Here is an 11,450-nt window from a genome sequence, read left to right on the forward strand (position 1 = left end):
TTGTTATATTTGAATCAACAATGATTGTCCAACCTGTTCATAGTTTCAGTTCCTCTGTTACACTTCTAGTGAACATCAATTTAACTATTTTAGAAATATTGAAGTGCTATAACAAATCAGTACCACGATATAATACGATTTAGTTCTTGTTCAATTTTATGTATAAGGGCACCATCCAACAAGATATGCCAAGCAAGGCACACTGAAAGTGCTGTCAATTTCCCATTTATTCTGTTTAATTTCTGCATACTGATTCCTACTGATACCGTTCCAACTGCTTGAAACAATAACATTTTCAAAAGGTCTCTTTCACTCTCACTTCAATTAGAACAGTACCCCTTTCTCTACTACATTCATGCACATATGCTTACATTTCCAATTCTGCAGATTGGTTTTCATGAAATTAACCAATACTTGTTTTGCATCTAACGAATTCACATAACTAAACAAAACACTGAAAAATATCACCAAAACTGAGTGGCCTCTCTAGTATTACAAGAAGATTTATTCAAAAGAAACAAGAAGTTATTTTAAACTACCCTAGACATCTCATTGTCAGTACAGCATGCAGGACTTTTTCTGCCTGCCAGTTTTTGACTTCCGTGAAGTCTTACATTGAAGATCTAATCAAAAGATCGCTGCAAAACTTTAAAGGGGCGTAAAACCCCCAGCATTCAAATGCTTTGATGGCCAGAGCATGAGCCCAACTCAAAGTTTAATCTGAGATGTAATCTCTACAAATATAGAATGCAAACAAATGCACTAAAAACCAAAGAAACCTAGTTCACTGGCCCTTTCCTTCTCAAATGTCTCAAAGTACTCTCTTTCAATTCCTTAAGTGCCTGCATAAATGGTTGGGACATGACAAGACAAATAAATAAAGGGAGAGGAAAATTAGATAAAATGAAACACCCAAACTCAAAAATAAGACCATTACCAAGGCAGGTGGAGGATGATAAACCATTGGGGTCTGCATTTGCTCACAGGGATGGCTTCAAGTAGGGATTTCACCAGCACTAACTTATCCCCCTTGATGATAACCATCTATTACACCATATTGACATCTCCTTTTCAACCTTAGAAACCACCCACACCCATTATATTTTTGTTGCAGTCACTGAATTTAAATAAAGACATAGCGCTGCGATTACAATTGAGCTAAGGACAATTCCACTCAAATGTATCTTCTACTCTAGAAACATTAATTATATCTTTTGTTATATTTGAATCAACAATGATTGTCCAACCTGTTCATAGTTTCAGTTCCTCTGTTACACTTCTAGTGAACATCAATTTAACTATTTTAGAAATATTGAAGCGCTGTGTGAACAGTATTTGATTGCATTAATGGCTTCCAATGAGCATAGAAATTCATTTGGGCTTACATGGGCCTAAGCAGTGGGATTATTCATACAACGACCAGGACACAGCACAGAAAAACAAGTCTGTGGTCTTGACCAGATTAGCAGATTATAAAAACTAATAAGAAGATGAAATGTGCGGCGCCTGCTGGGGCCAAAATGGTGAAGGAAGGGACTTCGGCTGGTATCCGTAGGGCCAAACATCAATACCACAAAAATGCCCAGAACTGAAATGGTAGTCAGTGTCCAAAATTAGCAGAAGAAATGAGTGTGGGAAGGGCATATATGTGATCTATTTTGCTTCTGTTGTATTCTAGAGCAGACTTATATTGTATTAATTTTTGGGCTAAAGTTTTGAGTATATTAAATGACTGAACCATGTAGAACCATTGACTTGAATTTACATATATGGTTGTAAGGCCTCCTGGTTTTAGTCATCCATTAAAACAGGGGATATTTGTGCACTAAATGTTCACTCCATGCTTTATTTTTCTGCTGAAAAAATATTTGAATCAACAATAACCTCACAATCATGTTCAAAAGGCCTCTCATTGTCATGCTTATTTGAACTAAGCACTAATCCAGCATTGTAGGCTTCCTATCATTTCCTTGATTTTAGTCTCTACTTCAAAGCAAGATCATTCTAAAGCTACATTTATAAAAAATGATCTATTATTATTTTTTTGAGTAAAGGTTCGCCTTTTCATTATGCCATCAATCATTCACAACTGATTTGACCTTGCATTATTGATTTTCCCGATGGGAAAACAGACCAATAACACAAGTTTATGAAGGCAAAGTAACCCCAAAGCACAGAAGTTGGGATCTTTCTAATGATGGGCATTACTGCAAGGCAGCCAAACACCATCAGAGATTGCAACAAATTACTCAATTGTTGTTCTTTCACCTCAACAGGAAGCAGGTCATCCACGTCCTTGTCAACATTAAAAATTGATTCATCAACTGGGCATCCATATTCCCAGTACTTGCGGCCAACTGAATTGTGGTCTCTTTCAATTCCTTAAGTGCCTGCATAAATGGTTGGGACATGACAAGACAAATAAATAAAGGGAGAGGAAAATTAGATAAAATGAAACACCCAAACTCAAAAATAAGACCATTACCAAGGCAGGTGGAGGCTGATAAACCATTGGGGTCTGCATTTGCTCATAGGCTTCTTGCATGTTTCTGTATAATTTCCCTAAGGTTGAATTTTTCTGCATACTTTTCCAGATTGTTGTCACTAACTTGCTAAGCACCAACTGTAACAAAAGTACTTGTAAGTTACTCGTCTATAACATGTCTGAATTGTGTCTTTTCCCTGAGAAGCTGCAATTGATAATTCCAATATATTGGTACCTGATGTTTGAGGGTAGCTAAGCCTTTCATGTGCATTGGAGATTCAGGAATAACACCATTTGAAGGAGGTATGCCAACAATACCACATAAAATAGTCTGTCACAATAAAAGGAAAATTTATGAATCCACTAGAGATTTTTTATGGAGGTGAAAACAAAGAATGAAGAGTTAGATCAAGATGTCTTCAGGAGAGCAAAAGCTCTTCCAGAATAGGGTAGCCAGTGATAGTTAAACCTAAACATGAACCCTGACAAAAATTACAACATAGTTCTAAATAATATATATTTACTGTGGTAATGGGCCTTGACACAATCTCTGCAATAATGGCCCTGCTTGATGCAACATCATTTTTCAAGGGTTTTTTGTGAACTTTCCTTTAAACTTTTCTATGCAGACTTCTTCCCTTTCTTCTTAGTGATTTCAGTGTAAGTGCTCGGTATACACTCTTTTAAGTGAATCTGTTCCAGCAAAGTTCTTTCTGCAGTAACATTCCACCAAGAAAGTTAGCCACTTTATCAGTGGCATTCACACTGGTCACAAATGGCTGAAACATTTTTTTCAACCATTGGAATAGTGGCACTACGAACTTTAGGATCAATTCTATCATCAGCTGCTCCAAATTGATCTTGCACATCCTGAATACGTATCGTATAAACAGTGATATACACAACCAATCATTTAAAATGCATACAGTCATTTCCTAGAATAGAGAATCCTTGTTCTGTTAGAGAATCCTAGTCCAAATCTTTCAAGAACTAATCAAACTTCTAATTTGAGGACCAATATGATCTGCAATAGTAAAACTTATAATGTACTGCACATCTTCATTGTGCGCCAAAAGCTTTACTAATTCTTTAGCAACAGTGCAATTTGTCTTCTTACCCTCTAGAAGTCTTAACAATTAATTCTTCAATTATATGTTTAGCACCCTTCACTTGAAGATAGGATAATTCTTCCCATCAAGCTTAACGTTGGGTAGAGGGATGCTTTAAGATGAAGCTATCCTCCCCCCTTGCTCAACAATTCTCTACAGATCTCAGAATAGAACCAAAGGTAATCTCAGGAACAACGTACTATACTACTATGACAAAGAACCACAATTCTGAAAGAAACATCAGTTTGGTTAGGATCTTCAAACAGCTACCAAGGAATCAAGCAAATGCTGCTCTGCAATTCCAAGACTTCAAGTATCCAGATGCATTGCATTGCTCTATGGCACATCAATGCAATTAATTAAGCATAGAAATAACATCTCTATGTAGCGGCACTTAAAATATTACAAAAGGTGATCATTCACTGAGGTACATTCCAAAAAATATATAATTATTGTTGCCACATCATCCAGATTTAGAATAATAATCTATTGGAATGGACACATTGATAAAAATTCCATTGTTGAGTTTGGGTTTGAGTTATTTCTTCCTCTAACTGCTCTCCAAAGCTAACTATTCAAACCAAGTCACCCTTCAATGACATACAACTCACAAGGTTCTCAAAGGCAGAAAAATCAAAAGCGTATAACAGTTAATATGTCATATAACAGTTAATAACAGTGAGAAGAGAGCTGCTGCCGCTTCAAGTACCTCAAGCTCAAACTAGTCTGTTGTTCTTTCTTGCATCAAAAGAACTGAGTACAATAAGAAACAAGTTCCATGAGTATAAAATCAACAAATACAAATGAATATTACATTTTTTATCATCACCCAACGAACAAGAACCAAACAAAACTCAAGTCTAAGGGAAGGTTTATCAACTTGATGTCGAAAGAAGTACCATGAACAGGTATACCCCATCTTCCGGAAAGCAATTGCAATCCCTGAGAAAAGAAATCATCTTATTGTCTACCACAGTACAGACTATCGACATCTGAGACAAAAATTCATTCCCAAGTAGTCCAAAGCACCTCATAACAGTTTCTCTATTACAAATCAGACAATATTAATACAACATATTTCTTGCCTCGAAAACTTTTCAAAAGGTCTATACAAAACTTGAACTACAGTCTATACAGACACTGTGTTCAATCCAGATTTTGATTACAAACACCATTGAGGCCATACGGTATCTCCAATTTTTCACATCATTGAGGTCATCAGTATCTCCAATTTCAAACAGCATTCAGGCCACATTTGATATAAATAGTGCTAACTGACCCATGACTCAGGCAAGAAAACACCCAATTCCCCCACTCAACCCTATGAACCAGCCCATACTTGGCAACATGACTATAACGCTCCCTCTCACCATAAAATACATTTGAGACAATTGTACCGAGATCAAGCTGAATGAAAAATATGAACAATACAACAATCATTGCCTAGATCTTTCCAACACGAACAATACATGGGAATCAGAAGCAGGAAGTTGCCTTCTCCATCACAATATTCATCTTGGGATACTGGCAGACTGCAAACATCCAAATGCTGTAATATTTAGGGTAAGTACTGATAACTTTCCAGCTCAACAACACAACAAAAGGGAGGACACAGACAATCATAAAAAGAGTAAGCAGATCACGGCTACTTACCCCATGCTTGAATATCAGCAGAGTTAATATACCTTTTACACGAACATGAGAATATCAGCTTGAGAAACTACAAGATACTGCCACATTCCTCAGCAGCTCCTGCCTCAGTTTCTTACTTTACAACATTAAAAATGTAGCAATGCATAAGTCTTAAAGACCATAAAGTTGACAAAGATTCAAACATACAATCACACATCCAAACTGAATGAATCAAAACAACATTACATGCAAGCAAAATTTTGAAGCCTGTGCACAACACGACCTTTTGATGAAAGATGCTACTTAATCAACATAAACAAGTCCAGACATTCTTCAAGGAAAGCCACAAACAAAGTTACAAGGAAAAGGAAAATTCAACTCATTCAACAATCATCTCCTTTATAAAAGACCTCTACATCAGATAATGAGTTGAACATTTACTCTTGAAAAGAACCTTCTAATGTTAGTTATACTAGACAATCCCAAAATCAAAAATGTGACCAGCAGACAATCAAGATCTGATCAGCAATAATCGCTGTCGTAGAAATATTGGCAAAAGTTCAACTGCCAATATACATGAAATAAATGCCATATATATATGATTTGCATCGACTAAACGCTATGGAGTAACATGATCTTGGTTGGAAAAAGGAGCATGTAGTGAAAAAAAAAGGTTGGAATATAAATCAGACCATTCAGTAAAGCAAATAAAATGATGTTTGGAACAACAAGGGGCTATTAACAGCCATTCGCACTTTTTGCTTGGGAAGGGAAATCAAGAATTCTTCTATTTTTTCCCAGATCCACCTATTGGAAGATCCAGGCTCCATGTTTCCATAAGTCCAGATGCTGTATGTTTCCCATATACTTTAAGGGCCCTACAACCCTATCTTTTGCCAATAAAAATAACTACTGCGCCACATTTTAGACAACACAAATCTAATATTTTCTAGCAGTCTGCATTTCTGGGTTTGTGAGAACAATTTGGAGCCACGGTTATATTTGATTCCAAACCAACGGAAGAATTCAACGTTCACTGGAAAAGTGATTATCACCCCTGTTCCAACTGCAGGAGGCATGAATCCACCTAATTTGGCCTTCCAGAACAACTGATAATCTGTATCATACTCAGCAACTATTTTCTCCTGTACTTCAAACTTGAAGAAAAACAAGACATATGAAGCCAACTTACCCTGATTCAAAAGCCGGCTACAGATGGGCAGGACCTGCATAAAGGGGCCTAATTTCTCGCGCTCAGCCAACAATTCTGTCAAGTACCGACTGTTGTTGTTGTTGCTGCAGTGGCATGAGCCGTTCAAATCCAAGAAACAATGGATACCAAAAGAAGAGAAGAATAAGCGGATTGAAATATGAAAATGCAAGAATATCGCACCGAAACTGCTGCTGCTAACTAGAACATTTAGATTTGTGAACTAGGATGAAAAAACCTATTTCAAAACCATTTTTATACAGGGACCCAGGGAGCCATATACACCAAAACAGCGGGCTGAATCCGTGAAAACAGGGAGCCGCCCTCCATTTGAAAACAAATTAAGCTCCGCCCTCCATTTCAAAACAAATCTAACATCCCATGACCAAATCGACCCTCACAAACCACTCCCGGGACCAAATCGACCCTCACAAACCACTCCCAAACCAGAAAACCCAAACTGTAAATCAAAAATGGCGATTTTGCTCTCCCAAACCGAGAGCAAATATCAAAATGGGGCGATTTTGATCAAATACGATTCGGTTAGTTTATCCGCCCTGGGCTAAAATAAAAAAAAAATTAATTTTTAAATAAAATATGGGCTAATTATATAAAAAAGTTTTTATTATTTTAATTAAAAATTCACCCTATTAAAATATAAAAAGCCTTAAATTTCGCCTTTGGGCGATTATTCGCCCCTAAAATTAACCTTGGTTTCCTAAAGTGTCTAATGCAAATGGAAATCCTATTCTAAGGTCTTAAGAATACTTTTAAAGGACAAGTATGGATAATGATTTCAAGACAAGGCCTATGTCCCTAATGGTAACTTCCAAAACTTAGCACTTCAAAAGAACTTAAAACATGTTATTGATGGAGTTAGTATTTAAACAAAAGTGTAAATATACAACTAGTTCAATCAAAATAAAATGCAATAACCAAACAATGAGCTAATGACTATGAGACCCAGTATCCTTGCTGCTTCAGTAAAAGGACAAGATGATTCTATCATGTCATTAGTTCAATCAAAATAAAATGCAATAACCAAACAATGAGCTAGTGACTATGAGACCCAGTATCCTTGCTGCTTTAGCAAAAGGACAAGATGATTCTATCATGTCATTAGTCATTAAAAGGCTATGTGCATCACTAATCTACAATCAACTTGAAAGCAATTTATGTACAACTAATATACATGAGAAAAATGTAAAACAACAGTAATCAAAACAACTTTGTTATGTACAACTAATATACATGAGAAAAATAAAATGCAAAATTAAATGACAACTATACAAGGTAGGGGCCCTCTGCCACCTATGAAATCAAAGCAAAATTGAACACACTTGCATGAATTAAAATTGCATGAATGAAAAATCTAATCTATCAAACTTGAAAGCAATCAAATCAAAGCAATATTTACAAAATGAAATCTACTCTACCTTACATTCTACAAGGCAATATTTACAAAATGAAATCTACTCTACCTTACATCCTAATATGCTCCATGACATCTACTTCACATCTCCTTCCATGTTGAGAACATCAAAGCTTTACTCAATTTCTTCAAAAGTACAAAGTACAACAAAGTTCTCCAAAGCTTTCAAAAGCCATCAAGGAAGAACTACAAACTTAAGAACTAGGAACTAAAAGACTAACAAATGAAGGAGAGAGATCTCCTATTTATACAAAAAGATGAGAGCCATCTCATTAATGAGAATCCATGAATCTCTCCCTCTACCTCTAGAGTCCTAATCAAAATAGGAACTGATAAGACACATGTCTTTTTAGAGTTACAATACAATTAGGAGATGTGACACATATCCTCATGATCCCATGATTCTTTCCAACCAAATTCGAATTTGGCCTTAGAGTGCCACATAAGGGTCTTCTAGAAGCCTCCTTTCAACCTACACATGTCAACAATCTCAACCCATTTGTTAGGTATAAGCATATGCACATTATTTTCTAATGTTTAACCACAAATTCACTTAAAAGGCTTAGAAATAATAAAGATTGGAAAAACATAAAGGTGGCCCAATGATAACGAAAGTGGGATGAATGTGGTGACATAGTAGTGAAATGGAGGTGATATAATGGACATAATAGTGAAAGTGTAATGGAAATGAATGACATTTTCAAGACTCAACAGTATACACGGTGGTTTGACAGAGGGAAGTAGCATATACTTTATGAAGTATGTTTCTGTTGTTTCTGTTTGCTATTGTAGAGTTCTGGGTTCTTCTTTGGGTTCTGGTGACTGCATTCTGGTGATAGTGTTGTGAATGATCAGATTCAGGCTATGATGATTGAGTTTTCAGTGATTGGCTGATGCATATGTACTTGATGATTGTATTGCATTTATGATGTTGTTGATGGGTCCAATATGAAAATTGAATGAAATGTGGCCTTTAGATTGTGGTGTTGTGTTCTAGGAGTATCCAGTCTAAAAATTTATGAAACGTGGTCCCTGGAGGAATAAATAAGGTCATAGACTTCTGTAGGTCGGTGCCTATGTGCTAGTAAACATATCGGCTAGTACAAGAGATAGGGGGTTGTAGGTCCCTTCCAGTAGAAGTTGGAGAACGAGAAAAGGTTGTAGCCTTCTGCAGGTAGAAGCTTGCATACTGTTATAAGTTTGCACCAGTACAAGATTGTAAATAGATTTTCTTATTATTAAAAGAAGACAAAGACAACAACATCAGGTGGTTTTTACCAACATTGGGTTTCAACCTTATATCTTGGTGTTCATGTGTGTTGCTTATGTGTGAGGCTTTATTCTGCTTTTACTGCACTATCTAATAAATCTCTGATATACTGGTTAAAGTTCAATACATGATAAACTGCCTAAATCAAAAGTTCTCTGCATATACGCTGGTTTCTTTAAGTACAGTCACGTGTACACACTAGTTCACTTAGTTGAAGTAGAATATATAAATCTGTTTGGGAAATTAAATTATTGATCTGATAGTACTGATTCACCCCCCTCTCAGTGTTATTTCCAACAATTTATATAAGAGCAGGGAATTCAGAAGAAGCTTGATCGCTTGAAGGGAGATCCATCATCATGAGTAATCAAGAAAGCGTGGGATCCATCAGACCACCAATCTTTGATGGGAGCAACTTTGTTTATTGGAAAATAAGAACCAGAACCTATCTACAATCACTTGGAACGGATGTCTGGGAAATTGTGGAAGGTGGATATACATTGCCAACATCAATTCCTACAGATATGACAAGTAAGAAGCAATATGAAACCCATGCCAAAGCTGTCACAATTAGAGTTTGTCAAAGTCATGCAACTCAAATCAGCCAAAGAAATACGGGACAAAATCGTTCTGAGCTACGAAGGAGACTCTTAGGTAAAACGTGCTAAACTTCAAACTCTCAGAATTCAGTGTGAAACTCTTAAGATGCACAATGTTGAAAGTATAACTAGTTACTTCCTACGTATAGATGAGGCTGTTAATTGTATGAAGAATTTGGGTGAAGATATAAAGGAAGTTACCTTAGTTGAGAAAGTTTTTAGATCATTGTCTGCTAAATTTGAATCAAAAGTGTCTGCCATAGAAGAAAAACAGGATCTGCAGACTATCATTATGACATAGCTTCACGGAGTCTTAACTACATTTGAGATGAGAAAAGGAGGTCCATTAGATATGAGAGAATCTGCATTTAAAGCTTACCCAAAAGGAAAGGAAGAACACAATGAATCATGACATATTTTAGAAGAAGAAGATGAGGTAAACTTTGTCAAGAAGCTTCAATGGGGTTCCGAAAGATTTAGAGGTAAGCTACCCTTCAAATGCTTTGCTTGTGGCAGAGTCGGTCATTATGTTGCCAAATGTCCTCATAAAGATAAATATGAAAAAGGGAAGGAATATGCAAAATGGAATAGAAAACAAGTTGTAAATAAAATAAGTTATTATAATCATGAAGATAGCGATGGTTTATCAAATAGTGATGAAGATGAAAATAGTAATGACTATCGACTTCTAATGGCTTATGACGATGATAATTTTTGGGATGCTTTAGAAGAAGACGACCTTCATAAAAAAATTCCTAAACTCAAAATATGTTTAGAAGAAAAGAATATGATTATAGATACCTTGACATACTTACTTGATGAAAAAGAAAAACACAATGAAAAACTAGAATGTGAAATTGTGGGTATAAGAAAGGATCTTGAAAAACCGAAATCTCTCAATCTTAGATTTGCTAAAGGATCAGAAACCTTAGATGAAATTATCAAAGTGCAGCGTTCTCCTCTAATAAAGATAGGTCTTGGATATACTGAAGAAGCATCTCAATCACAGAAGCTGTCAACCTCCACTAAAAGCTATCTTGATGCAGCAAAGGCCAGTGAACAATATGACAATCGTCAACAAAGGCATAAAGCAGATCACTAGGTAAATCAGACTCAATTTATTCAAAGGATGAATAGAATCCACAACCGATCTCAGGTAAATCATACTCAATTTGCTCCAAATATGAATACCAATAGAAACTACAATCACCAGGTCAATAGATTCGATAGTCGTAGGAACTTCTTTCATGGGCAATGTTTTCATGTCATAATTTTGGACACAAATCTGCTCATTGTGTTTCTTACAAAACCATCATGACTAGAGAAGCACGAAATCAAAGGAATGTAACAGGGGTCAAGAAAAGTTCCTATAATAAATTTTCTCTTCTTGAAAATGAAATAGAATGCTCAATCTGTAACAACTTTGGTCATGAAGAATCTGAATGCAGGAGCAAATTTCGGCAATCATCTCAAAAGGAGCAAACTCCATTAAATCCCAAGATATGGAGAAGGAAAGAATCCCAAATAGAAATATGTGGTATAGCCTTGTATGCAGAAGGACAATAAAATCAGTGGTACATCGACAATGGATGCTCAAAACACATGACAAGTGACAAAGAAAAACTTCACTCATATAATTCCTTAGAAAAAGAAAAGAATGTCTCATTTGGAAACGACACTCCTTCAAAGCTCCAGTTTTCTGATCAGCTTTGG

The 11,450-nt window shown here is 36.0% G+C and overlaps 1 long non-coding RNA gene across 1 annotated transcript; it reads right to left on the reverse strand.

The window, feature by feature from the left end:
- Positions 1–462: 462 nt before the first annotated feature.
- Positions 463–1,068, reverse strand: LOC149191093 (uncharacterized). Its single transcript, XR_016256575.1, has 2 exons — positions 938–1,068; positions 463–842 (listed from the first exon to the last, which is right to left on the reverse strand). It is a non-coding gene; the product is annotated as an uncharacterized LOC149191093 (long non-coding RNA).
- Between the last annotated feature and the right edge of the window lie 10,382 nt (positions 1,069–11,450).

Source organism: Pinus tabuliformis, chromosome 3_1 (assembly GCF_031772625.1).
Source record: "Pinus tabuliformis cultivar Carrire ecotype Pingquan chromosome 3_1, CPIR1, whole genome shotgun sequence".
Taxonomy (NCBI): Eukaryota; Viridiplantae; Streptophyta; class Pinopsida; order Pinales; family Pinaceae; genus Pinus; species Pinus tabuliformis.